Genomic DNA, 26,774 nt, shown 5'->3' on the forward strand with positions numbered 1-26,774 from the left:
TGCAGGGCTGAGCATCCCGTGGTGGTTAAACACATAGGCTCAGGAGTCAGATACCCCTGGGATCATTTTAAGGCTCTCTGACTAACCTTGTGGCTGGAATCCCCTCTGATCTCAGGATTTTTTTTTTAATCTATAAATGAGGGACAACAATAGTCCCTACCATGCTACTCTGTTGAAAGAGTAAATGAACTAAATCATGGAAAGTGCTTAGCAGAGTGCCTGTCATGTAAGAGCACAGTAAATGACAGCTATTATTATTATTGTTGTTTTGTTGTTGTTGTTGTTGTTGTTGTTATTATTAAAATATATTTTTAATTTTTCTTAAAGATTTTTTATTTATTTATTCATGAGAGACACACACAGAGAAAGGCAGAGACACAGGCAGAGGGAGAAGCAGGCTCCATGCAGGGAGCCCCATGTGGGACTGGATCTTGGGTCTCCAGGACCACACCCTGGGCTGAAGGCGGTGCTAAACCGCTGAGCCACCTGGGCTGCCCTAAAATATGTTTTATTTATCTAAGACACACCTAATGTGTGTAATATACATACAGATGTGTGTATACACATGCACAGTTGGTTGTCAATTATTTTTTTACAAAACTTGTAATACCTTTTTTAGTGTTTTTTAACCAATCTAGGGTGTTCCTGAAATATAAAAACCTATCCAGAGAAAATCCTTGCTCATGTCCAGAATACCTGGAATGTTTAAGGACTTTCCATTTCCACAACTGACCATTGTGCTCAGTAGTCCAGGGAACTCCTTTCCTAAGTGGCTGCTGCTTATCCAAATCTTTGTTTCTTAGGAGTCAGGCACCCTGCCTTAATTTTCTCATCTAAAGAAAACACAATAGATGACTGCAGCTTTTATTCCCAATCTGACCTTCCGTGTTCTGAAACTAATTTGCCCTAGTGTCTTGCCAGCGTCTGTGCAAGGACTTCCTCTAGCTGAGGAATGTGGTTCTGATTAAGGACATCCTATAAGACCCAGGAGGATCGCCTGGGAAGGAAACCGGACTGAGACTAGAGTGAATTTCCATTCTCCAGTCAGATATGTGATATAGAAGACCAGAAGGTGTATGGAGTTTATCATTAGAAAGACTAGGAAAGAGAATTAAAGCAAATGGCTGACAAATTGGCTGTCTTTTATGCAAAGTTGACGAGCTAGTCCGCCTCTTTTACCAGAAAGAGGATATGCAGAGCCCTCAGGCCAAATGGCTCTGCAGGCAGCAGGCTTTTTGAAGTCTGCTTGCAAGCCACCACTTTTAACAAGGCCTCTGCTGAATTGCCTCCTCATAAAGATGTAAAAACTTAATTTTTACCTAAAATATCTTAGTTTCAACAACTGTGATTCCCCTCCTTAGTGTGTACAATGCTAGGGTGAAATGCCTGCGTTATGTACAAACACGGTGTGTTTTTTCTCCCTACACTCTTATGAATTGAGTCGAAAATGCTAAACCTTGCTTTATTTTGAGATGCTAGACCTTTTCCTGGACACCATTAGGCACTAGCTCACCCCAGGAGGTGACTTGGTGAAATGCTCCAGGATCCCTGGAGTAATGGGAGCTCTGTATCCATAGGAAGAGGGATGGCAGTGGCATGCAGTGGGCAATGAAGTTTTGGAGAGCTTGGAGTTTCTTTACCAAATATCTAAGAATCTACTAATAGTTGTAACCCTAATATGATTTTCTTGTTAATCTCTGTCAAACCATGAAATCTGATATGCTAGCCATGACTAAGCCGTGAAATTTGTCAACTTTGTCTGTGATTTACACAAGCTCTGTTTAAAAAAGAAAAGTCTTAACACAAAGTGTGGAACATTACTTCCCAGCATGCCGCTAGTATCTTATGACAACAAATAAGAACAGAGTGAACACATTTCTTGTGCTGTTTCAGGGACCAAGAATGGATAAGATAAAACCCAAAAACTAAATAATGTATTTTCCTTTGAGATGATAAGTATGCACATGGTAGATCTGCTTAGTAGATGTCAATAAGTATGAAATAAACATTCAAAACAGTTTTATGGTTCATATCATTGGGCATGATAATAAGCTTCCTTAAAGTGGTAGATTGTTTTTGAGGGAAAATAAATGAGTAAAGTCTGTATTTTTTTTTTTTAAATCAGAGGTTATATAACTAATCATTTAACATAGTAAAGTGGCCATGTGTTTAGGCATTGGGACTTGAAATCTCTTTTTGTCGTTGGCTAGCTGGGTGAATTGTGTAAGTCACTTAACTTTTTTCCTCAGTTTCCTCTTCTGAAAAGTGGGGGTGATAATATTTTATAGGTGCTCTAAGGCATAAGAAAGATACTGCCTTTTTTGTAGGTAATCCAAGGCCTTATCCATTTGAGTTCTGATTATAGTTAGTGACATTATATAATGATATAATAGATTGTTGGCTATCTTTGTTATCCCCAAAATTGATTAAATTAAGTTCATGTAATTGGGAAAAAATATTTTTATTTTACCAAAGGAAATCTGGGCAGTTTCTGAGTTTTCCACATGGAGGAAGGGAGAGAAATACAAATGAGGAAAGACATTGCAGACCTGGGGAGTGGTAAGGACTCTCCTAAACCTGCCAACTGCCTTTTACTCTTGGACTCAAAGAGAAAGAATTCCCAGTCTTTCTTAACTGTCTCCTGACCTCTATCTACGCTGTAGATTCTAGAATCAGGTATCAGATGACTTAGAACTTGTCTTAGTGTATACCTAGAGCATTGATTTTCTTTTTTTTTTTTTTCAGAAACAGGGGCATATGCCTGCTCAAGCAGACCTGTGTATTCACTTTGACTAAAGTCTTTGGTAAAAACAAAATGCTTACACACCAGTGTGTAAAGTCAGTCAGGAGGTACCTCCATCAAGACACGCAAGACTTATCCTGTGGTTGTAATGCCAGCTAGAATTGGAAGTGGGTTACTCTTCTCTTTTATCTCTGTTGATGTACCCAGGTATTCTGAGAAACACAGGTAGGCAGAGATGAATGATTTCAGTAGAGAGCGGCTGGGGTGGGGATACTTATTCACACAAAGAGTATGTTCTGAGAAATTCACTCTTTATGTATCAAGAGTTGAGGACTAATTTCTGCAGATTTAATTACTAAATTCTGTAAAGGATAGTTTTTTACATAGCTGTAAGAGTCCCTGTGGACTTCTGCTAGAACCTTCAGACAAGTACTTCTATTTTTCCCGTTATGTTTATTCTAGCTTTTTATTAAAGCAAAAAACAAGCTTAAAAGCACAAGGGGAGGAGGGCCAAGGCCTCTGGAGATCCCTTTATTCTTGTTCTTTCTCCATTTGAGACATGGCTACACCCTAGTCATCAGATTTCACTGGTTGCAGGAGAGAAGTGGAGGGCAATTAGAAGAATGGGACAGCTGGAGCATGATGATAACTGCAGGAGGAGGCTGCATAGGAACTGAGGAGGCAGGGTGTCCCAGATGTGATCATCTGAACTCTCCTGATACACTTCTCCATCCCCTAAGGCATTAGAACTTTCAGTGAGAGAAATTGCTAGAATCCAAACATTTGGATCCGTATTCCGTCAAAGGATCCATATTTGGATCCAATCCGTCAAAGGCCAGTCATCGTACATAAACCAACCTGGTTCCTGACAGAAGTCAGTACTTTAAGGTACATATAAGTCAGTGCCTTGAAGCAAAACCTCATTGGAACCTCACCACTGTAGAGTTGTGCTTGGCCTCAGCTAGCAGGTGTGTAAAGATGCAACCAATTAGCTCATTGAGAGGACAAACCAATTCCAAGCCCTTCTTCAGGGCTTAACAATGCATATGCTAATTAAATAAATTATACCTTACCTTTCATTCAAATCCATCCTGAAGGAAGGACATCTGCCAATCCATTCTTAGTTACTGCTGGAATTTCAAAGAAAGTCAATAAATGCCTTTACTTTAAAAAATATTCTATGAATCCATTCAATTTTTTTATTTATTTTTTTATTCAGAGAGAGAGAGTGAGAGAGAGAGAGGCAGAGGGAGAAGCAGGCTCCATGCAGGAAGCCCGATGTGGGACTTGATCCCCGGCCTCGAGGATCACACCCCGGGCTGCAGGCGGCGCTAAACCGCTGTGCCACCAGGGCTGCCCTCATTTTTCTTATTTTAAATGTCTTTGCCTACATTTGCCCAAAGAAGTAAGGCTTTACCATTTTGGACTTTTTCTCCACAGTGTGTTTTAGGCCGTTGGAGGCATCTTTTGAGATGTTTGAGCCCAGCCTCTTCCAGCTTTTTCATTGGACCTAAATCCAGGAAACCCAGCAACAATCTTAAGATTTCATTTTCTTTCCTGTGGAATGAGAAGCAGGATATCTATCCACTTTGGAACTCACTGCATAGATGCTTGTTCTTCATTTCTAATGTTCTCCTCCATATCCTTTAACTCTTTCTGGTTTAAGGTAAAATAATTTCTGTTTGATATAGTTTTCCCCACCTTGGTCCTTAATGGGTCAGTGAGTCTTCTGTGGCTTCATGGCCCTGATAGTAGGGGGTGCTGCTTTCTTTGGTCTTTTTGTTTAGTTAGCTCTCCTCAGCTTATATTTTACATGGCTCTTAGAAAGTTCTAGGAGTGTGGTGGTGCCCTCATTCCTCACACTTCAAGTAGAAGATACCACAATACTACAAGAAATTTTATTTTCAGAGATGCTATGAGGAAAATCCAATAAATACCTCAAATGTTCTGTCAAAGCAGTGGTTCTCAAATGGAGGTCATCTTGGCCCAGACTCCTAGATGGATATTTGATAATGTGAAGAGACATTTATCTCTCCAACTTAGGGAGAGAGATGCTACTTGGCCTCTCATAGGTACAGGCCAGAGGAACTTTGCTTCATATCCTATAAGGCATAAAGGAGTCTCAATGACAAAGAATTATCTGTCCCCAAATTTCAGTAGTACCAAAGTCGAAAATTTTGCATTAGAGGAATTCTTGGTCTTTTTTTCTTTTTCCTCAAGGCCTGAGGAAAAAGAAAAAAACGGAAAGGAAAGGAAAGGAAAGGAAAGGAAAGGAAAGGAAAGGAAAGGAAAGGAAAGGAAAGGAAAGGAAAGGACGAAAGAAGGAAGGAAAGAAGGAAGGAAGGAAAGAAGGAAGGAAAGAAGGAAGGAAGGAGCTCCATTTTCATGAGTGCAAATGTCCTGAGTTCTTATATTCCACACAGACCCAGGAATTGGAGAGCACAAGGGTACTACTAAGCAGGGCAAAGTGCAAGGTCAAGGCAGGTCTTCTCGGCTCCAACAGCTGTCTCAGCTCCAAGAAGAGACAACTCAGACCAAAGCAGAGGACCAAAAAGTTACAAGGATGTTTAGTTTGTGATAAAAATCATTTTGCAGATTAAAGTGCTTCCTCCTGCCCATAAAATGGTATGTTCTTTAAATAACTCAAAAATAGGAGGCATTTAACTGTGTTGTGAGCAGGAGGCAGAACTGCTGCTCAAAGCCACGGTCAATTAATTCCATCCTTGTAATCAAGCCTACTGAAGCTGTAGGTGGTAGCGCTCTTCATATTTTCTCTAATATGCTGTTGAACTACCCCATGTTTTAAATGCCTCTGTTCTCAACCTGATGGATTCCAGGGATGTTTCCTGGACTCAGGTTCTCTCTCTACATCTCTTGGCTGCCTTCTCCCTCACTCCTTCAGTGGTAGCTAAATGGCTACTCCACTGCCACATGGTACCTCCCCCCACATGCAAGCCCAGTTAGGAAGAGTGAATCTCTTTCCCAAGATCTTCGACAGAACCTCAGTGTATCTCACTGGCTTATATTGAGTCACATGCTCATCCCTGAGCCAGTGAAGTAATTAGGGGAATTCTAGGAGCTGATTAGCTGAGGCCAAGGTTCTAGTACACTCCTGAGCTGTAGCTGAACTTTGATGTGATGCATGTAAGCTGGAAGTGGGTAGATGTGTTACATCAAAGGGAAATTGGGGCAAGATAATCAAAATAGAAAGGATGGATGTCCAGGAGGGTAATCACACATAAACACACACACACATACACTATACACTTCTTGCTAAGAAAAGGCTTGGGATTTTGAAGGGGGAAGCCTCAGGTCCTTTCCCTGGCCTTGCCTTTAAAGACCTATCTCTACCATTAACTAGCTATATCACTTGAGATAATTCCACAGCTCTCTCTGCCTCCTTTATGTCATCCACAACGTGGAAGTAATAATACTATTAGAGTGGTTGTGAAAAATCAGCCGTGGGATATTGGAAAGGTGCAAACAAGTAGTGGTGGTGACATTAGACTCGAATGGATTCAGTTCAGCTTCTAGAGGCTAGGGGACCAGCTACAACCCACCCAGCTAGTCTATGCCAGCCTTCAGAACCCAGTGTCTAAATTTATCCCAATCCTCATTGTTACAGGTCAGTGTGGGAAATCTTCTGAGGTCAATGATTGAGGTAATTGGCTTGCTGTGGATCTTGAAAAAGTCTCTCTGTTAAATGACATAATTGGTTTTAATTATATAATTATGGCACTTAAAGTGTGGGGGTGAAAGGTTACTATTATATTTAGAAGTGAGATCCCCAAATGAAGCAAGGGTGTTCAAGCCAGTGTTTCTTCAAATTTCTCTTTTTATTTTTTCAGAGGGAAGTCAGAGTAGGCTGGCCTTGGCCCTGGCCATTTTGGGACGATTATCCTGCATGAGGTAGTGCTGGGGCTGCTCACAGCATCATAGGAACCTTTGTAAAGAGACGGGAAAGGGCTTCCGTAAAGACCTCATTGCGATCTGAAGTTAATGAGCAGTGGGAACTCAACTGTCAGCAATTGAATGTGATTGGGCAGGGTAATTATATGATTGCCTCTGGTGTTTGCACATGCACAGGGATATTTTTATTGGAAAAAACCTAATTGCTTACTTACTTAGTGGAGGGAAAACCTAAACAAATTTGTGTTGTCATAGATTAAAAAGACATCCTTTCTTTGTCTCTAAAATAGCTGCTTGCCCTGCTTTTTAGAAATGAGGGTTTTATTCTTTTCATGTTCAATCAGAGATGTTGTTTGCAGGACTTGAATTATATGCTAATATGAAAATATAAAGGAAAGCTACTTTGGACTGTGCATTTTGGTAAAATGACCACGTGCTTATTGCCATGTCTTAAACCATCCCCTACAATGGTCTCTTTCATAATGCAAAGGCAGCTAGAATGCTGGGCAACACTCAAGATACTGAGGCTTTCACGTTTTTTTTTTGTTGTTTATTTTGTTTTGTTTTCCTGCGTGGAGCCCCATGACAAGATTGGCTTCAGAAGCTATCCCGTTTTCTTTAGTTGCATTAGGCAAGTGGGAGGTATCATTTCTATGGCAGCCTTTTAGACATCAGAACGTTAAGGGTAAGAATAGCAAAGTGTTCCCTCTGTGATTTCCTAGAAACTTAAAGGAAAAGAAAGGGCAAAGTGAGAGAGCCCAAGGGAAGAAGCCTTGGGGCTCTCATTTTGGTGATGCTAAATTTCAGTCCAGCATCTTGTTTTGACAGTCCTGCGTAGGTATGGCATCTCACCTGTGATGCTGGTGTGCAGAGAGCAGATTGCTGCAATTGAGTCTATTCTATAGCAGTTCAACTCTGCATTATTGGTCTTTTTTCCATCTTCTTACAGAACAAACTATTTTCTAAGTTCTTTCCTGACATCCCACCAGAAGAGGTCAAAACATGACTGCATGATGGGGGGGGGGGGGGGTGGCGGGGAACCTTGTGTTGAGAACAGCCCCACAGATCAACCATGCTTTCTCATCTCAGAATCTTGCACATGCTGAACACACCATAGTCCTGTTGGCTAACTCCACAGGTCCTCTAGGCTCAGTGTTAGACATCACTTCTTCCAGGAAGTCTTCCACGACCATCACCACCCAGTCTGGTTTGCCTGCCTTTGCTTTATGCTCCCTGGCACCCTCTAGGTTCCTTTATCCACTGTCCTTTAATTGCTTGTCTCATTGTCCTGAAAATGCATAAACTCCGTAAAGGCAGGGCTTATATTTATATTTGTCACTGCTATATCCCCAGAGCCTGGCACAGTGCTTGATGAGTGTATTCAGAATGACTGAATGAGGAGAGGAATGGTTGCTGAGTGTCCTAGGGAATTGTGGTGTGTGATGCTTGGGCTTCCCTACCCTTGCTGTTAATACCGCTTTCTTGTTGCTTATAATTTTCATTGCCCCAGATGATCCAGCTCTGTCGGAGGCACGGAGGCACAGTCAAATCTCATGCTGTACATTGATCACCTGTCCAACCTTTGCCTAGAGTGGGAGCCCCCAGTTCCTTCAAGAGATCCAACTTTACCTGTCTGTAAAGAAGAAGAGGAGGAGGGAGACAGCGGGGAGGATCCGGTGGCAGTTTAACACCAGAGCAGGTCCAATGTTTACTTTTACCCTTTCGGAGGTGGGTAACTGCTGGGTTTCAGAGAGAAACCTGCACAACCATCTTGGATTTGGGGGCTCACACATACTTTATTTTTTTGCTAGCATCTAGAGCTTGCTGTTTTTGCATTTAATTCACAGCCAGACTACTCCATGATTACCCCAGCATAGAACAAGAATCCAGGTTCATCATCCACATGATGCAAATTCTCATGCTGGCCTCATGTTTTTTTGTGTCTTGCTATGTGGACAGAGAGTACGGTTCATTCACTGGTTCCTATTTCATGACTATTATATTTATTATTTGCTTTTCAAGGTCTGTGATTTTCAACAGCCTTGCTTGTTTTGATTCTCTGGCTTTTGATGTTTTGAATCCCACCTCCCACCACTGCCCCCTCCCCATCCTCTTAGACCATGAGATCTGGAATAACTGCCAAAGGAATGAGCTGGCATTGAGAGCATCCCTCAGTGTTTAAGTATAGCCTTACACAGCCCTAGGGTATGTCTAACCAGCTTTCTCCCTAAGCAGAACATGAACCTCTAACCTTGTAGGCCTCGGACAAAAGAGCTTCCTACTAAACCCCTAAACTCCCTAAGTTTGGACAGCCTGTTGTTGGCTAGGCCACGATAATTTCTGGGTGAATGGATATTTGCATGTGGAAACCATGGCCCCAGGTGGCAGGGAGACATAAACCCTCAGAGCCCCAGGGTGCTTCTTGCATAGTGGTCTGTGACAACTCCCCTAGCTCTAAAGCATATTCTCTCTCTGTTGGTTCTGAGGGTCTATTTAGTTTTTATTCTTAAGTTTCATTTCTAGTTTGGCATAATAAGCACCTCAATTAGGATCTTTTGGGTTTCCTTCAAGAAAGAGAGTTTGAACAACCTCTCCTTATAGCAGGTGTGTTCACCAGTGTTACGTGCTTTGAATCAGATGGGGATGGGCCATGGTGAGCTTTATGCCTGAATTCCAAGGAGTTCAGTTTAATTTCCAGTTTTGGAATAGTACCAACGGATGTCTCGCCACCTCATATCCTTTCTGGATTGAGGCAGATAATTACTGCCTACACAAATAAATCACATACTTTTGTAAAAAAAATGTTTTTTAAATGACATTTGATTTGTAATTAAACTTGGTGATGTGGTCTCTGAAGTGTCTCATCTTGCCTAATCACAATTATGTGATTTATGTCCTTTTAGAATATTTCTGCATGCAGGGCTTAGTTCTCTGGTTATTATTGCATAACATGGTGAAGGGGAATAATTTAAGATCAGAAAAAGACAAATTAGAATAAATGGTTGCCATTTTAGGTCAGATTCAAACCACTAATTGTTTCTATTCTATCATATTTTCATGGCCCTTCATTGACTGATTTATTCAGCAAACAGATTTAAGCACTGGCTCACTAAGTGCCCTGCCGAGACCAACAACCTGCTTTCCACCATCTATCTTCTGGGAACTTGTTGGAAATGCAGATTCCCAGACCCACTGCAGCAGAAACTCTGCAGGTGGGGTCCAGCAGGCTGGGTTTGAATGAGCTTCCTGGTGATTCTGCTGCACACAAAAGTTTATGCACTATTGGTTTAAAACTTCTGTAAGTACGTGAGGTGAGGTCATTAATACACTGATAGCCCTGTCAGCCAGGAGCTCGTGATCCATTTTGGGCACAAGGCATAAATTCATCAGACAACTCAGCAGAATGATCTTTATAAAATGTAAATTACATCATACACTTACTTCCTAAGTGCCCCTAGGCAGTTCCCTTTGTGCTTGTAATAAATATAAATGCTTGGCTAAGGCCTGCAAGGCCTGGCATGCACCATCCCTTGCCTACCTGCCCAGCCTCATCTGGTGCCATTCCCTCTCTCCGCTGGTGCTCTGCAGCACCACGTGGGCCTTCTTTCTAATCCTCAGACACATCTGCTGAGTGTGATGTCAGCAGGAATGTAGAGGAAGGGGAAGAAAGAGAGAATATTGCAGAGGCTCAGTAATAGGCTTGGTCACTGAAGTATTTTTTTCATATGATACAATATATCTAAACCCCAATATCCCTCTTGGCTGATAACATTAATATATGGATATTGGTATGTATTGATGTGATAATGTATTCATGTGATAATATAACCAGCCTTATCTTGTAGCATAGCCAAGTCTGAAAGGAGTTGCTGAATCGTTAAGGAAACATTAAATATAGTTTACTTTGGTCCTAATGTTATGTATTTGTATTGATTTCCCTCTCTAAGAGTTGGCCCAGCGGGCACAGCCAACCACTGAGAACTGAAGAAACATGGCTAGAGGTATGAGGTGCTGAATGTGAAATCATCTGTGTGGCACCAGAACAGTCACGGAGCCCATGCATGATTCTTGCTGGCTTCATTTAGTTTTAAGAAAGACATGACCCTGTTCATTAGGTTTTGTCTTTGTAAAAGGTGATCTGCAAATGCCAATTTTGATCTTTGGGGGTAGTCAATGTACCATGTGATTTGGGAACAAAGCAGCTGTTTTGATTTTTATTAACTATGAAAAATCATGCTCTCAGGATTCTCTTTATAATAAGAAAGGGGAAATACATATTTTAAATATCATTTGTTTAAAAAACTTATTTGAATTTGAGGCAAAGGGGTTCTTAAAGACTTGGGACTCTTAGAATGAAGAGCTACAGCTATGATCTTCTGGTCTCACTTTTTGTCTTGATTTTGTTTTGACTATCCAAAATTCTTTTGCGGTAACAGACTATAGTATAAGGGTAGCATCTCTGGTTTGGTGCATTATTTGCTTTTTACAAAGCCTCTCATGTGAGCTCCTCAACAGAGGAGGGAAAGGTGGATTTGAAGTAGTCATTACAGAGAGTGGGAGGTGGGAAGGACTCCTGGCAGCCTTACAGCCTCACCTGGCTTATGGAGTTCTCACAGGGAACGAAACAACGTCTCCCCACCACATAAGCCCTTCCTATTGGAAGGCAAAACTAGGCTGCCACAGGTGGCTGGGAATGCACGTGTGAACAGACACAGGCGGCCCCTGCCCTCCAGGAGCTCACAGTCTGGAGGCCAGGGGACTTCAGCAAATAACTAGTCAAATAAAGGTACATTCTCACACTTTGAAAGGCACTCTGAAGGATAAGAGAGCTAGATGAGCAGAGAACAGGGAAGCAGATTCCCTCTTGGGTTGGCAGGGAGGCCTTCTCTTAGACACAAGTCTGAAGCTGAGAACCAAAGGATGACCAGGTGTTTATTTGGGTAGATGCCTAGGTTGGTGGCATGGAGGGTAAGGGAAATGTGTCCCTGGGGAGTTGGCACCATCTCCCATGCGAGCTGGGACTCTACCCATAGAAAGAGAATTCTGTGCCATAGCGAGAATCTGAGCAACTACCTTAGTGAAAACCCCCGAAGACCAGCTACAAAGTGAGTCCCAGGGGAGGAGCTCTTCCTCCTGAAAGGAGGACAGACAGATTTCCAAGTGTGCGCTGACAATACTCAAACCACTGTGCCTAAGTGTGACACCAGCACCTGCCCTCCAAATCTTCCAGTGGCTCTCTGAGACCCCCTCCTTCTCAGGGCAGCCCTGTTGGTCTCCTCCTTGAGAGCAAAGCTGTCTATAAGGGACATTTATCATACCCTGGAAGATTCTTACGTGGCTTTTAGGGAGACATTTTAATCATCTTCAGAGGATCTTCATAGGTGTGGCCACCAGCTCTGAGAAATGAGGAACTGTCTTCACCCACTGCCCTCTTGACCTGGAGTCATCACAACACATGTCTCATTTGTCCTAGCCAGAACACAGTTTGAGGGAAGGTTCTCTGTCTGTTTTGTTGGGGGATGTGTATGTGTATGTGTGTTTGTGCACGTGTGCACGCATGTGTACCGGGCATGCTGACTTTGCACAGATCTGGCTCTTAGAAATAGTTGACAATGAGAGGAGAGAGTCTGCAAATCCAAATGCCCTTGCAGCACCGAAGCTTGGTTTGTGGAATATGAAATAAAAGTGACATCTGATTCATTCATCTATTTGTTCACCCAGCCAAAAGCAGTTATTGAGGTCTTACTGTTTAACTGTGCAGCCGGAACACAATGCCCAGCAGGGAAAGTTCACAGGCAGTACTGGTTATTACAGAGGAAGTACAAGCTAACTTTGCCTTCTGAATCCTTTGGTGTTCTTGTCTTCCTGAATTTTGTATCTGTTCATCCCTCTCCTGTCATTTGGGAGTGACAGTGCAGTGTCCCAGGCTCTGAGTGTGTCTGCTTCTCTTCATAGAGGCAGGACTCTCCCATTGGAGGGAACTTGTGGCATGAGCTCTGACTTTTAGAGTGCCTAAGGAAGCTTACTGGTTGTCTGGACAAAGCCTGGGAGCATGAAATGACATCAGTTAAACTTCAGGGTGGTCTGAGTGGCTTTTTAAAAAATTAGCAAATTAATGAAGACAGTTATTTGGAGAATCTAAATTTTTACTTGCTAAAAAAAGGCCTTGCCTGTTTCTGAAGAGACTGAGGTTTTCTTTGATTAAAACAAAGGAACTACTTCTGCAGACCTGAAATATTTGAGGCTGGAGTCCCAAACAGAGCCTAAAAGTCAATTCTGCCCAGGTGGCAATTGGGCTGGCCCACACAAGGTTCCTCCAAAACCTGCAAATATCACATAGACTCCCGCTTCTGGATTTGGGGGAAAATCAGGTGATTCGGCTACCCTGGACCATGTTCCCACAGATTGCTGTAGCAATGCCCCCCATCCCAGCCTGCCCTCTCTAGTTCATGGTCACTGATGCCTTGCTTACATCAGGCTCACATCCCCCCTTCACATTACCTCCCTGGTTCCTGTCAGCGCAGCGTGCAAACCTTATTAGGACATGAGGGCCTGTGGTAGGCTTGTTGTGGTCAGCAGCAGCATGAATGATACCCTCCTGTTCAGAAGTCATGTGGCAGGACCTGTCAGGTCAATATCAGCGGATTACTACCCAACCTGAGCTGCTCATAAGAATGAAGTGGGCACTCAGCCAGGCCCCACCTCAGGGATTCTGACTCATTGGCTCTGGGCTGGGGGTGGGGATGGAGGCCTGGGGCAAGGTCCACCCGGACAGCTTCAGAGAGCCCACAGCATGCATGACCATTCACAGCCCACCTGCTCTCTTCACAGGTGTTCTGCTCTCATCAGCACCCTCGGAAGCCTCTATCCCCTTCCTGAATTAGTCTTGAGCATCACAAACCACTGTCATAAACATGAATTCAAAGCCAGAGCACACGTGTTCAAAGTGGCTCTTAAAAGAAAAGGGATATAACGCCAAAAACAAAAATGTTTTAGTTTGAAATCCCAAATTTATCAACAAAAATCGGGACTTGGGTAGGGAAGATGGTAGACGCAAATGCTTGCCTTGTCTTATGTATAAGCGTGGGAGGTCCCTCTATGTCTAGCAGTTCCAGAGGCAGGCCTGATGTGTGTTTCTTAAAGGCAACCTGTTATTTTCTTACTAGATGCTTGTGGATTGTTTTTTCTTTATGTAGACAAGCCAATAATTTTGCTAACCTATATCTAGTATTTACTTCCTGTATATATTACTGGTGTTTACTGAGCCCTTTTAGCCTTCTACATCTGCATAAATTTATTGCTTCTTTTCATAGTTTTAGCCTTTTCTTCTATAGCATCTGCTAGCCTCCAGTTCTTCTCTATCTTATGCCCATGTACCTCATCTTGTCCCTCCTAGGTTACATCTCTATATTCTAGGAAACCTGGCAAGTTTATGATTTGTCTCACTGGCAGTATTTTCTGCAATGGTGATTCAGGTCTTAGCTGCTTTAATGTCAACTCTAAGTCCATTATTGCATTCGTATCGAGTAATGGGTAGTAGAGTCTCCTTCCATTTTCCATCCTAGCCATGGCTCTCTACCTCAGTGCTCCATATGAGGTTTTAGGCTTATGGAGAGACTGGGGCCCAGAGAAGGATGTGATTTGCCAAAGGTCACACAGGAGAAGTCCAGTTTTCTACCATTCTAGGGCTCTTTTTATCCAAGACTCTACTTGCAAGATTGACTCTGAGGTACAAAATAAATAATTAGATAAAGTCATCATTATCATCAGCCTAACTAAATTTCATACCTATTAAGAGTGAGTATTGCAACAAAAATTGCTTACCCTGTATTCAGTCTTCTTCCTCTACAGCAGAGCTTGCCTCAACAAGCAACTCTTGTTAGAGAGAGCTAGAATGTGGGGAAAGTTGAAAACAGTGGTTTCCAGTCAGAGGCACTTCTGCCCCTCTGCAGACATTCAGCAATATGCAGAGACATTTGTGGTTATCCCAATTCAGGTTGTGTGTGAGAAGGGTGCTATTGGTATCTAGTGGGTAGGGGCCAGGGACCATGCTAAGCATCCCACAATACATAGAACAGCCTTGACAACAAAGAATTTTCCAGCCCCAAATATCAATAGTACTGATGTTTAAAACCCTGGTTTAAAGGGAACTAATTCTACATTTTACGTCAGTAAACTACAGTCTGTCTACCTGTGGACTACAGCCCCTTGGGAGGCCTCATCCTTCCACCTCTCCTCCCAGCACACACCCATAATCAACCCTGGACCAGAATAGAATACCTCATAAACAACCAAGTGACAATTTCTGACATATGTATAGATACTATTGTGACTTCTAAAATAATTCACTTACAGATTTACTGAATTCCTAGTAGCTTTTTGTCACCAAGTGTTTTTCTGAATCAAAAAATAAGAGAAATAAAATTATTCAAATGGAGGGCTATGTAATATTTTTTTTATCTTTAAAGGAGTGATCGTCTAAATTATGCTGCTCCTGTCTTCCATGACAAATTTGAAGTTTGGTTATGCCATTGTTCAAGTAGCTCCCAGTCCAAGAGAAAATCTTTAATGTCTGATGGCTTTTACTAGTGGCTACAGTGTTGGAGCAGATCTGGCAAGCAGATGTTCATGGTGGAAATTTTCCATTCTAGAATAGTTCCTTCTGAGGCAGGAGGAGAGTTAGGTCAGAGAAGAATGTGCCAGACAATATGCCCCTTTGTTAATCAATGCTGTCACCTTGGCTGCCCTTCTAGCAGCCTCATCTTCCTGAAATCTTCAGTAAAAAGGCCATTCAACCAATACATGTGGCACTGGCCAGAATTTTTTCTCGCTCAGCTCTCACAATAAGGAATGGATTTAATCAGATTCAAAAGAACCTTTAGACCCATGCTATAACAGTGTTACATCTCTGGAAGAGATCTGGAAGGCAGATTATCAAAAAACAGTTTCTGAGCAAAACTCTCAAACCACAAAGTAATGCAAAGTAATCAAGGTGACTTGCAAAGTAATGCAAAGTAATCAAGATGACTGTGCAAGGTTCTGAAATCTTAGCAACATTTATTAAGCACACCGGGACACATACTATATATTCAGTGCTCTGTTACATTAATTTAGTCTTCCTAGCAACCTATGATTTAAGTACTGATGTTATGACCATTTCATAGATATGGAAACTGAGGCTTTGATCCACTGAATGACTTGTCTGAGGTGACACAGTATTACCTTCTTCTTTAACCCCTGGGCTGATAATATAGCCACACTGCTGATCTTGAGTCAACAAGCTATTGTTTTAAACTCTATCCCTTGCTAAATTGGAAAACGCAGTCCTAGTAGAGATGTGCAGTTATTATAAGAAACGATTTGAGCCAATTGTAGTAGAATTGGCAAAAGCTAGTATCTGCATAATAGTACCAGAAACACCAAGTTTATTGAAAAAAGGTATTTCCAAGTTGTCTCCTCTGTCCTCATTTGTAACCTCTACACATGATAGGGTGTGATACAGAGGTCACTTGGAGGGGATCAGAGTGATGCTCACAGTTGAGAATCAGGCACTTTCATTAACCACATGTGGCTTTAAACAGGCCAGTTGGCTCCTCGAGCTTTCAGACTTCTGGCACACAAGGGAAGTCATAGTTTATTCAACAACCATTTATTTAGCATCTATTATGTACACAGATATGATGACAAACTCACTATCTCTTACTGAGACAGTCATACAAATAATTCTAATGTAATGTGATCTGTTTTAGGGGAGAGATCTGTACTCTATGAGAGACTATGAGTACTGCAGGCTGCCAACCCACACTGACCCCAGCCTTGTTTATTGAGTGCCTACTATGTACCAGGCTCTATTTCAGAAGCAAGCGATTACAAATGCATTGCATTTTAGTTGGAAGGGTGGGGTGGGGAGAGACAAACCAGTAAACAAACAAATACAGTTATTTCAAAGACCAGTTAATTTCTTGAAGAAAATACAGTAGAGTGATACAATAGAGTGACAGGGAATGGAAGGCACTAAGGTAATCAGAGAAGGCTTCACTGAGGAGGTGACAGCAAGAAAAGCCTTGGAAAATGAGAAAATTTTTCTAGGCAAAGAATTGGGTGAAATAGCTTTGATGCATAAGGTTCTAAAATTACAACATTCTTTCAACAGAGAAGTTCAGATGCCAAGCATGTGGTATCACTTCTTGGGATTTGTTGAGACTTTTTAATGGCCAAGCACATGCTCAATTTCGTGTAAACATTCCATGTGTACTTGAAGAGAATGTATATTTTCTCTTTTTTTAAACATTTTATTTATTAATTCATGAGAGGCACACAGAGCGAGGCAGAGACACAGGCAGGGAGAGAAACAGGCTTTCTGTGGGGACCTCAATGTGAGACTCGATCCCAGGACCCTGGGATCATGACCTGAGCCAAAGGCAGATGCTCAACCACTGAGCCACCCAGGCGTCCCTATATTTTCTCTTTGAGTTCATATTCTTTGTATGTTTCTTAGATCAAGCTTTTAAATTATGTAACTGAAATCTTGTGTGCCTCTATCAATGTTTTAGCTGTTTAACTGTTCAGTTTCTGAGCGATAAACATTCAGATACTCATGATGGTTATGGGTTTGGTAATTTGTGTTAGTAATTCTATCAGCTTTTGTTTTATTTAGTGCTAGGCTATGATCTTAACCATATTAAATTTTTTCTACTGTTACAACTTCCTGATGGGTTGTTCTTATTATCATTAATATCCCCCTTTATCACTATTAATGCTCTTCCCTATAAATTTTATTCTGTCTGATAATATTGCTATTACAACATCTTTTTGGTTAATTTGTGTGAGTGTATGCTTTTTCTTTCTTAGCCTTTGTGTGTCACTGGTCCACTTAATAAGCAACATAAAGCTCGATTTTTTTTTAATCTAGGGTCTCTGCCATTGGTGGGTGAATTTAAGCTATTTATATTTATTGTGACTAATCTATCTGACTTAGCTTTGTCTTCTTATTTTGTATGTTCTGTTATCATAGGTCTTCTTCTTCTTCTTCTTCTTCTTCTTCTTCTTCTTCTTCTTCTTCTTCTTCTTCTTCTTTCCTTTACTGCTCCTTTTACATTAACTATGCTTTCTTATTTCTTTTTTAATTTCCTCTCTACCGGATTTGAAGTTACATATTCTATTTCTCTTCTCTTAGTAGTTTGGATAGTATCTAAAGCAGAAATATGCAAACGTTCAGAGACACTTAATGCATTGCCTTGTGTTGGTTTAACAGCTTTCTCTAGTATCCTGACTCCCCAGTGGCTGGGTGTTTAATAGGGAAGGATGTAAATGAAAGTGCAGAGCATGGTCACTATGATGATTATATCTTGGAATATGGATTTCCAGCTTGCCTTTGCCAAGACCTGTGCCCTGGTGCCTGAGGGTTCTGGTACTCGACAAACTGTAAAACCCTCATGGGTTAGGGGTAACATAGCAGCTTCTAAGCAAGGAGTTACTTGGTTTCCTCTGTTGCCCTTCTTCTTGTCTGCATTTGAGCTCTTGTAAGTGATGATAAACATTAAATAGCTCCTGTAAAACTGTTGAATTGTCAGTTTTTAAACTGCATAAAACACTGACATTTTCATTAGATCCTGGTCCTGAGGAATGTCCGGCTTTCATCATAACGGATTTGTTTACTTCTGCAGAGAGTCTTAATGTGCTGCCTATGGGAGAGATCTTACTGTCACCTGCTCTTAAATGGGAAAGTCTTTGTTCAGCCAAAGATTTTTGGAAAAGGATTTGCAAGAAGGCTTTTTCACCTCCCCCCTCCTTCTCTTGCCATCTCCCAAAAGGGTAAGGGATGGGAGTAGAGTCTTTGAAGAACTTTGGTATTGGACAGGAAAAATTGCAATGTAAAATAATCCTGCAAGGCCCATTAGAAGACAAAATGTTGGAAAGATGCTATTAAACCACTATTTAGTTTCAGTGTATCCTGTTAAAGATAAGCAAGTTGTATCTATGTCTTTTTGACCTCAATCCTTTGCTCTACATTTAAACAGATATCTTGATTTTGGATTAATAAACTCTCTTGTGTATATTAGTAGAGAAAACATTTTAAACTGCTGGGTCCTTCTAAGCAAATAAGAAAAGAGAGAGCTTTTATCTTCTGATCATTGCATTAGAATTTCAACATTTTTTGCAGAAGATGCCAAAATCTATGAACAAATGTAGAGTCATCTCAACTTAACAAGGCTGGAAAATGTGTGTTGAAAGACAGACTTGTCTTAATATGACCAGGGCCTGAGAATGTTAACTTTCCTGGAATCAATATGTTTGCAACTTATGGCAAAGTTTCTTGCTTATTTTTTAAAAGAACTCTCTCTTCTGCATTAGCTTATTGAATATGTCACTGCCAGGTTTGTCTTCTTTCACATTTTAAGAGAGGCAACCTGGCATGAATCAGGCAGATTAGCATTTAAATTCTCCTCCTCGGACATATTAACTGTGTAATCACGGATGTGTTACTGAACCTCTCTGAGCTTTGGATTTCTCCTCTATAAAACTGAGATAATAACTGATTTTTCAGAGTTGGTATGATCATTAAATGAGAGAATATATGTGAAGTCCTCAGCACAAAATTTGGTACATCATAGGGGACCATTCATCATTTGATAATGATGATGCTAATAGTGGTGGGGAGAATAGTAATAAAGATGATGGTAGTCGTAGTGATTGTGGTAAGGATGTTGATAATGGTGGTGATGGTGGTGGTGGTGGTGGTGATGATGACAGTGGTGGTGATGATAACTAGACGTTAGAAGTCCCCTGAAAAAGTCTGAGAGAAGGTATCACATAATCAAAGAACCTGCGAAAAGGTAGATTTATCTAGTACTACTTGGTCCACAGTCCCCCACCTTCTACTGAGGCACTTCCAGTCACCGGGAGGTCCTTAATAGAAGTCTACTATAGACAGCAAACCACAAAAGCCTAACTCATTCATGCAAATCTGTTTCCAGACCTGGATTTGTTTTAGAAAAAGCCAAGAAATGTTACTGAGTCATTTGATCCTGTTGGTATCCATCTCCTTCCTAAAATTTGTTCATTCCTTGGCTTCTGTGATATTGGATGTTTTAGAGTTATTGTTCAGTCTCCTAGAACATTTCTCAGTCATCTCTTTGCCAGCCAGCTTCTCTTTCTGTGGTAATTTGAATACGTGAGTGGAACTCAGGGAAGACAATGCAGGAGAAAAAGAAGGTGGCACCATAAGTTCAGTGTTCGCATTGGACACAAAATCACTGGAATGGTAAAAGAAGAAAAGTAAAGGAGTATCTAGGAGATGAGGAGGTGGGTAACATAGAAATTGAAGAAAGAGGAAGTTATACAATGGAAAGACTTTTTTTTTTTTAGGTGGGAGACCAAGAGGAGGGAGCCAGAGGAAGCTGAGTATGAAGATACAAATGTAGGAGGATTCAGATATTTGGTCCTACAGGAAATGGAAGAGGTAGGAGCAAGAGTTCATTGGCCCATAAAACCACCTGCCACATCCCCAGGGAGCACTCAGGGGGCTAGAGGAAAAAAAGTATAACCTGTGAGACTTATGATGAATGACCTTGACTTTTTCTTAAAAGAAGATAAGGTCTCTGAAGAGAGTGAGAGATGTTTGCAGGCATGGAGATCTGGGAGAGAGTTTAAAAAGAACTACTGTCTGAAATAGAAAGTCAACCAGTGATGATTAACTTTCCAAAGAGCCCTGTGGAGGTGGGGAGGTGTGTGTTTCTGGATCTTTCCCTACTATTCGCACCCTGGTTTCTGTCCCTAGGATCTTCTGTGTACCGTAAGTAACCTGGAATCCCACAGGTGGCCCTCACCTTCCCTTTCCCTCTGCCCATGGGGCCTTCCTTTTCCATCTGCCCATACCCAGACCTGCTTGCAGATGATTATTACATAAAAATGAAACAATGGACTGATTTTTACCAAGGTGAGGCAGATTGCAAAGGTGTAATGTCTCATCCCACCACTGCATTAATGTGACAGGTAGTCAAGTGGAAGGAACACAGGATCAGCAGTCAAGGACATGGAGTGTAGTCCCAGGTCTAGTTGGTTAACCTATTATCGTGCCCTCCTATAGCACAGGATGTCAGGTCATTCTTGCCCGCCATTGCAACACCAGCATGCTATCTAAGCACCCAGCATACAGTAGGGGCTTGTAAGGTTTATTTGACTGGGTTGGTGGATAAAGATATAAAAGATCTCCAAACACCCCATCATCCTATGCAAATACGAGGGACTATTATTCTGATGTGCATTTTAACAAGCACAATATCAGCCCCAGGAATGACTCTCTAATAATAGAATGTCAGCCACCCTGGTAGGCAGGCAAAAGGAAATACTTTCAGCGAAGCTGGGTGGAGGCTTTCCAGAATTACTCAGATTTAACTACCTCCATGTCTACATCTATTGGTTTGGCTTATAGAAAATTAGTTCCTATCTCTTCAGTAATCTGATCCAAGGTGATTAGTCATTTTTCATTCTTGCTGTTAAAAAAATATATATACTTTGTCATTACAGACAAGAAGCTGAGGTGGAGGCAAAGAGATGAAAATGGGTTCTAAATAAAGAAGCAGAGCCTCCTTCTCACCCGCTCTTTCTGCCCTCCCCCCACCACTACACACAAATAAGATCTTTCTCTACCTTTCCCCATGACTCCACCAGCATGGAGAAATCAATTGTCAGCCAAATCCCAAAAGAATAAAAGAAAAATATCTCTTCAGAAGGAGAGGGCAGATGGGAGAGATGGAATCATCAATAAAAGGCTGAAGGGATTGGCCTAGAGAGTGTGGAATCCAAGAGGGTGTTTATTTTCAAAACAAAAGCTTACTGATCATGTACTTTTCAACAGATGAGAAAAATGGAATGAGTAGAGCCTGTGCCTGGGCTTGGGGACATGCCCACAGTGGCCTGAGCTACTGAGTCAGCAAGAGTGGCTTTTGTTCTCTTTCCTCAGGCGGCAGGCAGCCTCTGTGTGAGCAGGCTTCACCAGTAAACTACCCATAAGCTCCAGGAAGGCTGCATCTGGCCTGGCTGTCCTTCTCATTTCACTAGATCACTTAGAATCCCAACTTCCTGCCCTGCCCACATATTGGAACAGCCCAAAGAAGCCTCACCAGCCTTCCTTTGGCATACAATCCCCATGACTGGAAAGATGTCCATCACAAATCTTGCTTTTGGCTGGCATCTTTGGGGGCACTGCTCTTTCCACAAATGTTTCTTAAGAAAAGGTCTTTAAGACAGGACAGTCGTTTTTTTTTCTTTAGAAGCTACATATCAGAGTATTAGACAGACATGATTAGATTTAAAGTAGGCCTCGGCAAATCGTGTGCTGTGTGACCTTATGCAACTGAGTTTTCTTTTCTGAGCCTTAGTTTCCTCATTGGTAAAATGGGATAAATCAGACCTGCCTCACAGGGTGTGGTGTGAATGAGGAAAATGAAGACAAGGTGCAGACCAGGGTCTGGCAAAGAGAAGGAAGTCAACAGTGGGCAGTGAACCTGGCTGGAGAGACTCCAAGGACCCATTCAAGACTTGTTTGTTTACTGTTGTGGATGTTTGCTTTGGGCCTTGGTCAGTGGCTTTTTCAAACAGAACCACACACATACTTGTGTTTTGAGTGCTCATTCTCTTTGGAAATAGCTCCTGGCCTGCCTGAGTCACATCTTCCAGGTCCTGCCTGCGCCCTGGGTCTCAATGTCTACACCTGGAAAACAAAGCATACAAACTTGACTTTGATTAATTTGAATCAGCTTTGGGGTGCCATCCCATCCCTAATGTCTGAGAACTCTCTACTAGACTTTCTGCACCAGAGACTTCCCCATCCACTCACAGTGCTGGGTCCCACAAAGGTGGAACTGTGAGGTCATACATGATAAAATGCAAACCTAAGTAAGAGAAGAAATAAAAAACAAAAATGAAAACAAAAATCTGGTTAGTATTTCTTGATTATGTGCAAGTGAAAATCATCCATACAAAGTAGGAAGTCAGTGTTCTGCACCCACCAACTTTTGGCAATTTCATCACACCCCCAGGTGCTACCACTGTTGACAGTTTGGTGTATGTCTTTCCCACATTTTTTTCCTGAGTTTCTCACACATATCCCTATTTACATGTATACATGCATGTATATGTAAATTTCACAGAACTGTGGCCTGCAACCTGCAATTTACTTGGTACCATATCAAGTGCATCCTTTCATGTCAGTATAAATAAATCTACTTTCTGTGTTGAATGTGCCATATTGTTCACGCCATAGAGAAACTGTAGTTATTCAGTTAAAACCTTATGATGGGCAATAGGTTGTTTCTGGTTGTTTTTCATTTGGGGTTGGTGTTTTGCTACACCAAAAAGGCTGAAGCAAGCATATTGTATATATTGCTGTATGTTCTGGTGTTTTATTTCTGTAGAATCAACTCCTAGAAGTGTGACTTCTGAGTCACAGGGTATACTTTCTTTAAATTTTAATAAAGACTTCCAAATTGACCTCCACAATGTTCAAAAGGACCTTATATTCACACTAGTAGGATGGGAAAGCATCCATTGCCCCATAATCTTACCAGCTTTGGATACTATCAGTCTCAATTCCCCCCACCCCCCGCCGTCTGATAAGAGGAAAACTGCCTCATTTTACAATTTTCCATCTTAGATTTAGCTTATTTCCATTTGTTCTTAGGACAAAAGTGTCCTAAGAATTGCCTGTTTGTATTGAGTGAAATTGTTGTCTTTAAAAAAAAACAAAAAAAAACCATGGTTTTAAAAAACAAAAACAAAAAATAAAATCATGGTCTTAAATTGTTAGTAAACAAATGAATAAACCAATAAAGTGATGTTTTTCAAGGTGCTCTGAAAATGTAAGACCTCCCAACACTGTTGGGAGAACAGGGGGTTTCACAGAGTGGCGATGGGTGAGTGAGAGGGGGTGTAACTCCTCCAGTGTCCTATGCAGTTCACGGGTGTTTTCTCACACGTGTATCATTGCCCCCATATGTTCCCAGTGCAGTTCTGGGAGGTAATGTGTGCTCTGGATGACCTTCTGGCTGTCAGACCTTCAACTTGCCCCTGACTGATGAGGCTTGCTTCTTGGGCTTGACCTGAGCATTCTGAATCCTCTGCTTGCTCGTCTCCTGCTGGGACTGTTGCCTGACAACCTTCCACTGCCCTCCACACACTACCTCCCTCCCAGATCCTCCACCCATGAGCTCTGCACACTTCCTGGGGTCCTGGGAACTCATTTATAACCTGCTTCAGTGCCATGGGGAAAGACTCTTCATGGAGTTCTTGGATGATGGTATTTTTACTCTTACTGATAAAGTATTAGTTACGTTTATTGAGCACTTGCCATTTGCAATGCCAATGCTTATGGTGCTGTGGAGGCACTGTTTACCACATAGTCATTATAGATTTGCATAAGTATTTTTATCAGACGGCAGTCAATTGTCTTGAAAAAGAGTGCTTTTTTTCCTAATTTGTAAAACAGAAACACCATAATTGCAAGTGGAAGGCTTAACTATGTGCCAGGCACTGTGCTATGTACACTAACACATTTTTAAAAAAATCATTCTAGTAGTTTACTGAGGTTGGTGATATTACCTCCCTCTCTAAAGCTGAGGAAACTGAGTCTCAGGTTAAGTTGCTTGCACAAGTCACACAATTAATAGGTGAATTCAAACTCAGGTCCAACTTATCCCAAAGTCTGTGCTTAACTTTTGCCCTTCCCTTCCTCTTGTATTGAGATCCGGTTATCCCCAAAAAGTCCTCTGCAATAACTCCAAGCCATGCTTCTGGTACAAGCACTGAGTTCAGTCAGCCTGTCCACCATGGTGTTCCTACAACATTCTGGAAGGCCTGTAGTGGCCAGTGGGCAGTACTCCTACAGCCAGGGTGAACTTGAAACTACCTAAGGGACCCTCATGATCCAACAGTGCCTTTCTGTGAACTAAAACCAAAGCATCAGAGAATAGCACCTGCCTCATAGGAATCTGATCAGGAGGTCAGCATCCTTGGATCTCCTGTAGGAGGGGAGAATCCCACTTTTTTGCTGAATACTCTTCCCAAGTCAGGGTTTCTTGGTCTCCGTGCCAGAGTTGGTTTGCTTTGACCACACTCAGAGTATGGATAACTGTAGCACAGAGGTGCTAAGAGTGAGAGCCACCATTTCCCATCTCCTGACTCTGGTGCTGATGGATGGGGACCAGGTGAAAGGGTTTTTCTGGAATTGATTCATCAGGCCGAGGGGATTTCCCTCGTGCTCTCTGCTTTCACTTCTGAGGTTCATGTGTCTTTTTAACATTCTGTCGGCTTACTGGGGCCTGAGTTGAAAGCCATCTTTAGGATCCATTTGTTCTGATTCAATTGCTGAGGCTTTATGAGGTTGTTCCCTCTCTTGGAAAAATGCTCCAAATGGCTTGCATGACTGATGCACTCCACAGCACTCTGATTGATGGTGAGGAGGCCCTGCCTGCAGGACCATTCCTGGAGGGAGGGGCTAGGGTCTGTGAACACCATTATAGCTGGGCCCGGAAGCAAGGATATCTGCCCTTGATGCCACCCAGCTTGGAACCTTCTGCTGATTCCTCGGAGAAAACGGTCAAGGAAACAACCTTGACCTTTGTGCCAGCCTCAGGTTGGGGAGTAAGGAGTCAGGAGCTCTGAGTTCAGTCTAGGGATATGTACCAATTTTTTAGCGCTTGGGTAACGTTATTGTCTCTGTGGCTTCAAATCATGTGTCTGCTCAATGAAAAAGGATGTTTTTGCAGTTTTGAAGGCAATAATATTTTTAAGAACTCTGGAGCCAGACACAGCTGGTTGTTATTACCAACTCACCATTTGCTGTCAGGTTGACCCGAAGTGGTTTCCTTCTCCGGGCCTCTGATTCCTGTCTGCGAAATGGGATTGATAAAACCTGTTTTATAAGGTCATTGCTAGGATTACATGGGGGTAATTAATGGAATACTATGTGTGAATAGCTTAGCCTAATGCCTGGCAATAGAAATCACTGAATAGTAGTACCACCAGCTCAGCAGACAAGGTAAATAATACACTACACCACATGGTAAGGACATTGCCCTGACTGCTAGTGTGGATTTTACAACCACTCTGGAGTGCAACTCAGCAATATCTAGTCAAGTTTAAGTCAGACATTCACTATGACATAGTAATTTGACATCTAGATATATGTATATATGTGTGTGTGTGTGTGTATATATATATATATATACACACACACACACCCTTGGGAACTGCTTGAATCTACACACAAAAGGACATGTGTAATTAGCATCATTGAAGCTTTGTAATGGCAAAAAGTGAGAGACAATCCAAATACTCATCAATAGAATTCTAGTATATAATTCAATAGCATACCTCACAGCATTAAAATGCTTTGAACCAATTACATTAACGTGGATAAGTTGCAAAAACATAATGCTGACAGAAAGAAGCATGTTTAATAGTGATAAATGTGGTATGATAACATTTAAAAATTTTAAACTTGCAGATTTATTCTATATTTATTAAGGAAATATGTAGCATGCAACAGTATTTAACAAACATGCATGGGAATAAGACTCTCCATCTTCAGTGTTTACTTCGAATTAGGGAAGGGAGGGGTGGGAAATCATGGAAGGAGGCTTAAAGCAAAGGAAAAAAGATTTGAAAGGAATATGGCAAAATGTTAAGATTTATTTATTCCACTAGATGGTGGATATATACGTGTTTTAAATATAATTTTCGACTTTGGTTAAAAGTATACAATCTTTTTTGAGATCAGTTAGAACCAATATTTGTTTTAAATGCACTTTTTAAAAAATTAATAACAGCTAAATAGGTCACCAACTCAGTCACCAACTCTTTCTGTTTGTGAACACAGAAATGGGAAATCTGGTAAGATGCTTTCCATAATAGTTGTATTTTTTGGCGGTGATGGTCAAATGCAGTAACATAAAGCTACACTTTAATTATAAATCTTTTCCCAGAGTACCATGGGATCTATGAATAGCATTCCTCTAAACATCATGGCTAGAATCCACCTTCATTCTGGCCTATGAGGGTTTGGAATTAATATTGAAAATGCAGGGAAGGACCTACAGTCCAAGAGCCACTCCACATATGG

At 41.6% G+C, this 26,774-nt stretch overlaps 1 protein-coding gene and 1 long non-coding RNA gene across 2 annotated transcripts in view; both read left to right on the forward strand.

Annotated features, from left to right (window-relative positions):
• Nucleotides 1-26,774, forward strand: part of ERC2 (ELKS/RAB6-interacting/CAST family member 2) — a 946,536-nt gene that overhangs the window by 840,709 nt on the left and 79,053 nt on the right. The gene's annotated exons all lie outside the window — the stretch shown is intronic.
• LOC119877321 lies at nt 18,343-23,098 on the forward strand. The gene is made up of 3 exons (XR_005374879.1): nt 18,343-18,466; nt 20,021-20,114; nt 21,182-23,098. It is a non-coding gene; the product is annotated as an uncharacterized LOC119877321 (long non-coding RNA).

The sequence above is a fragment of the Canis lupus genome, chromosome 20 (assembly GCF_011100685.1).
Source record: "Canis lupus familiaris isolate Mischka breed German Shepherd chromosome 20, alternate assembly UU_Cfam_GSD_1.0, whole genome shotgun sequence".
NCBI classification, from domain to species: domain Eukaryota; kingdom Metazoa; phylum Chordata; class Mammalia; order Carnivora; family Canidae; genus Canis; species Canis lupus.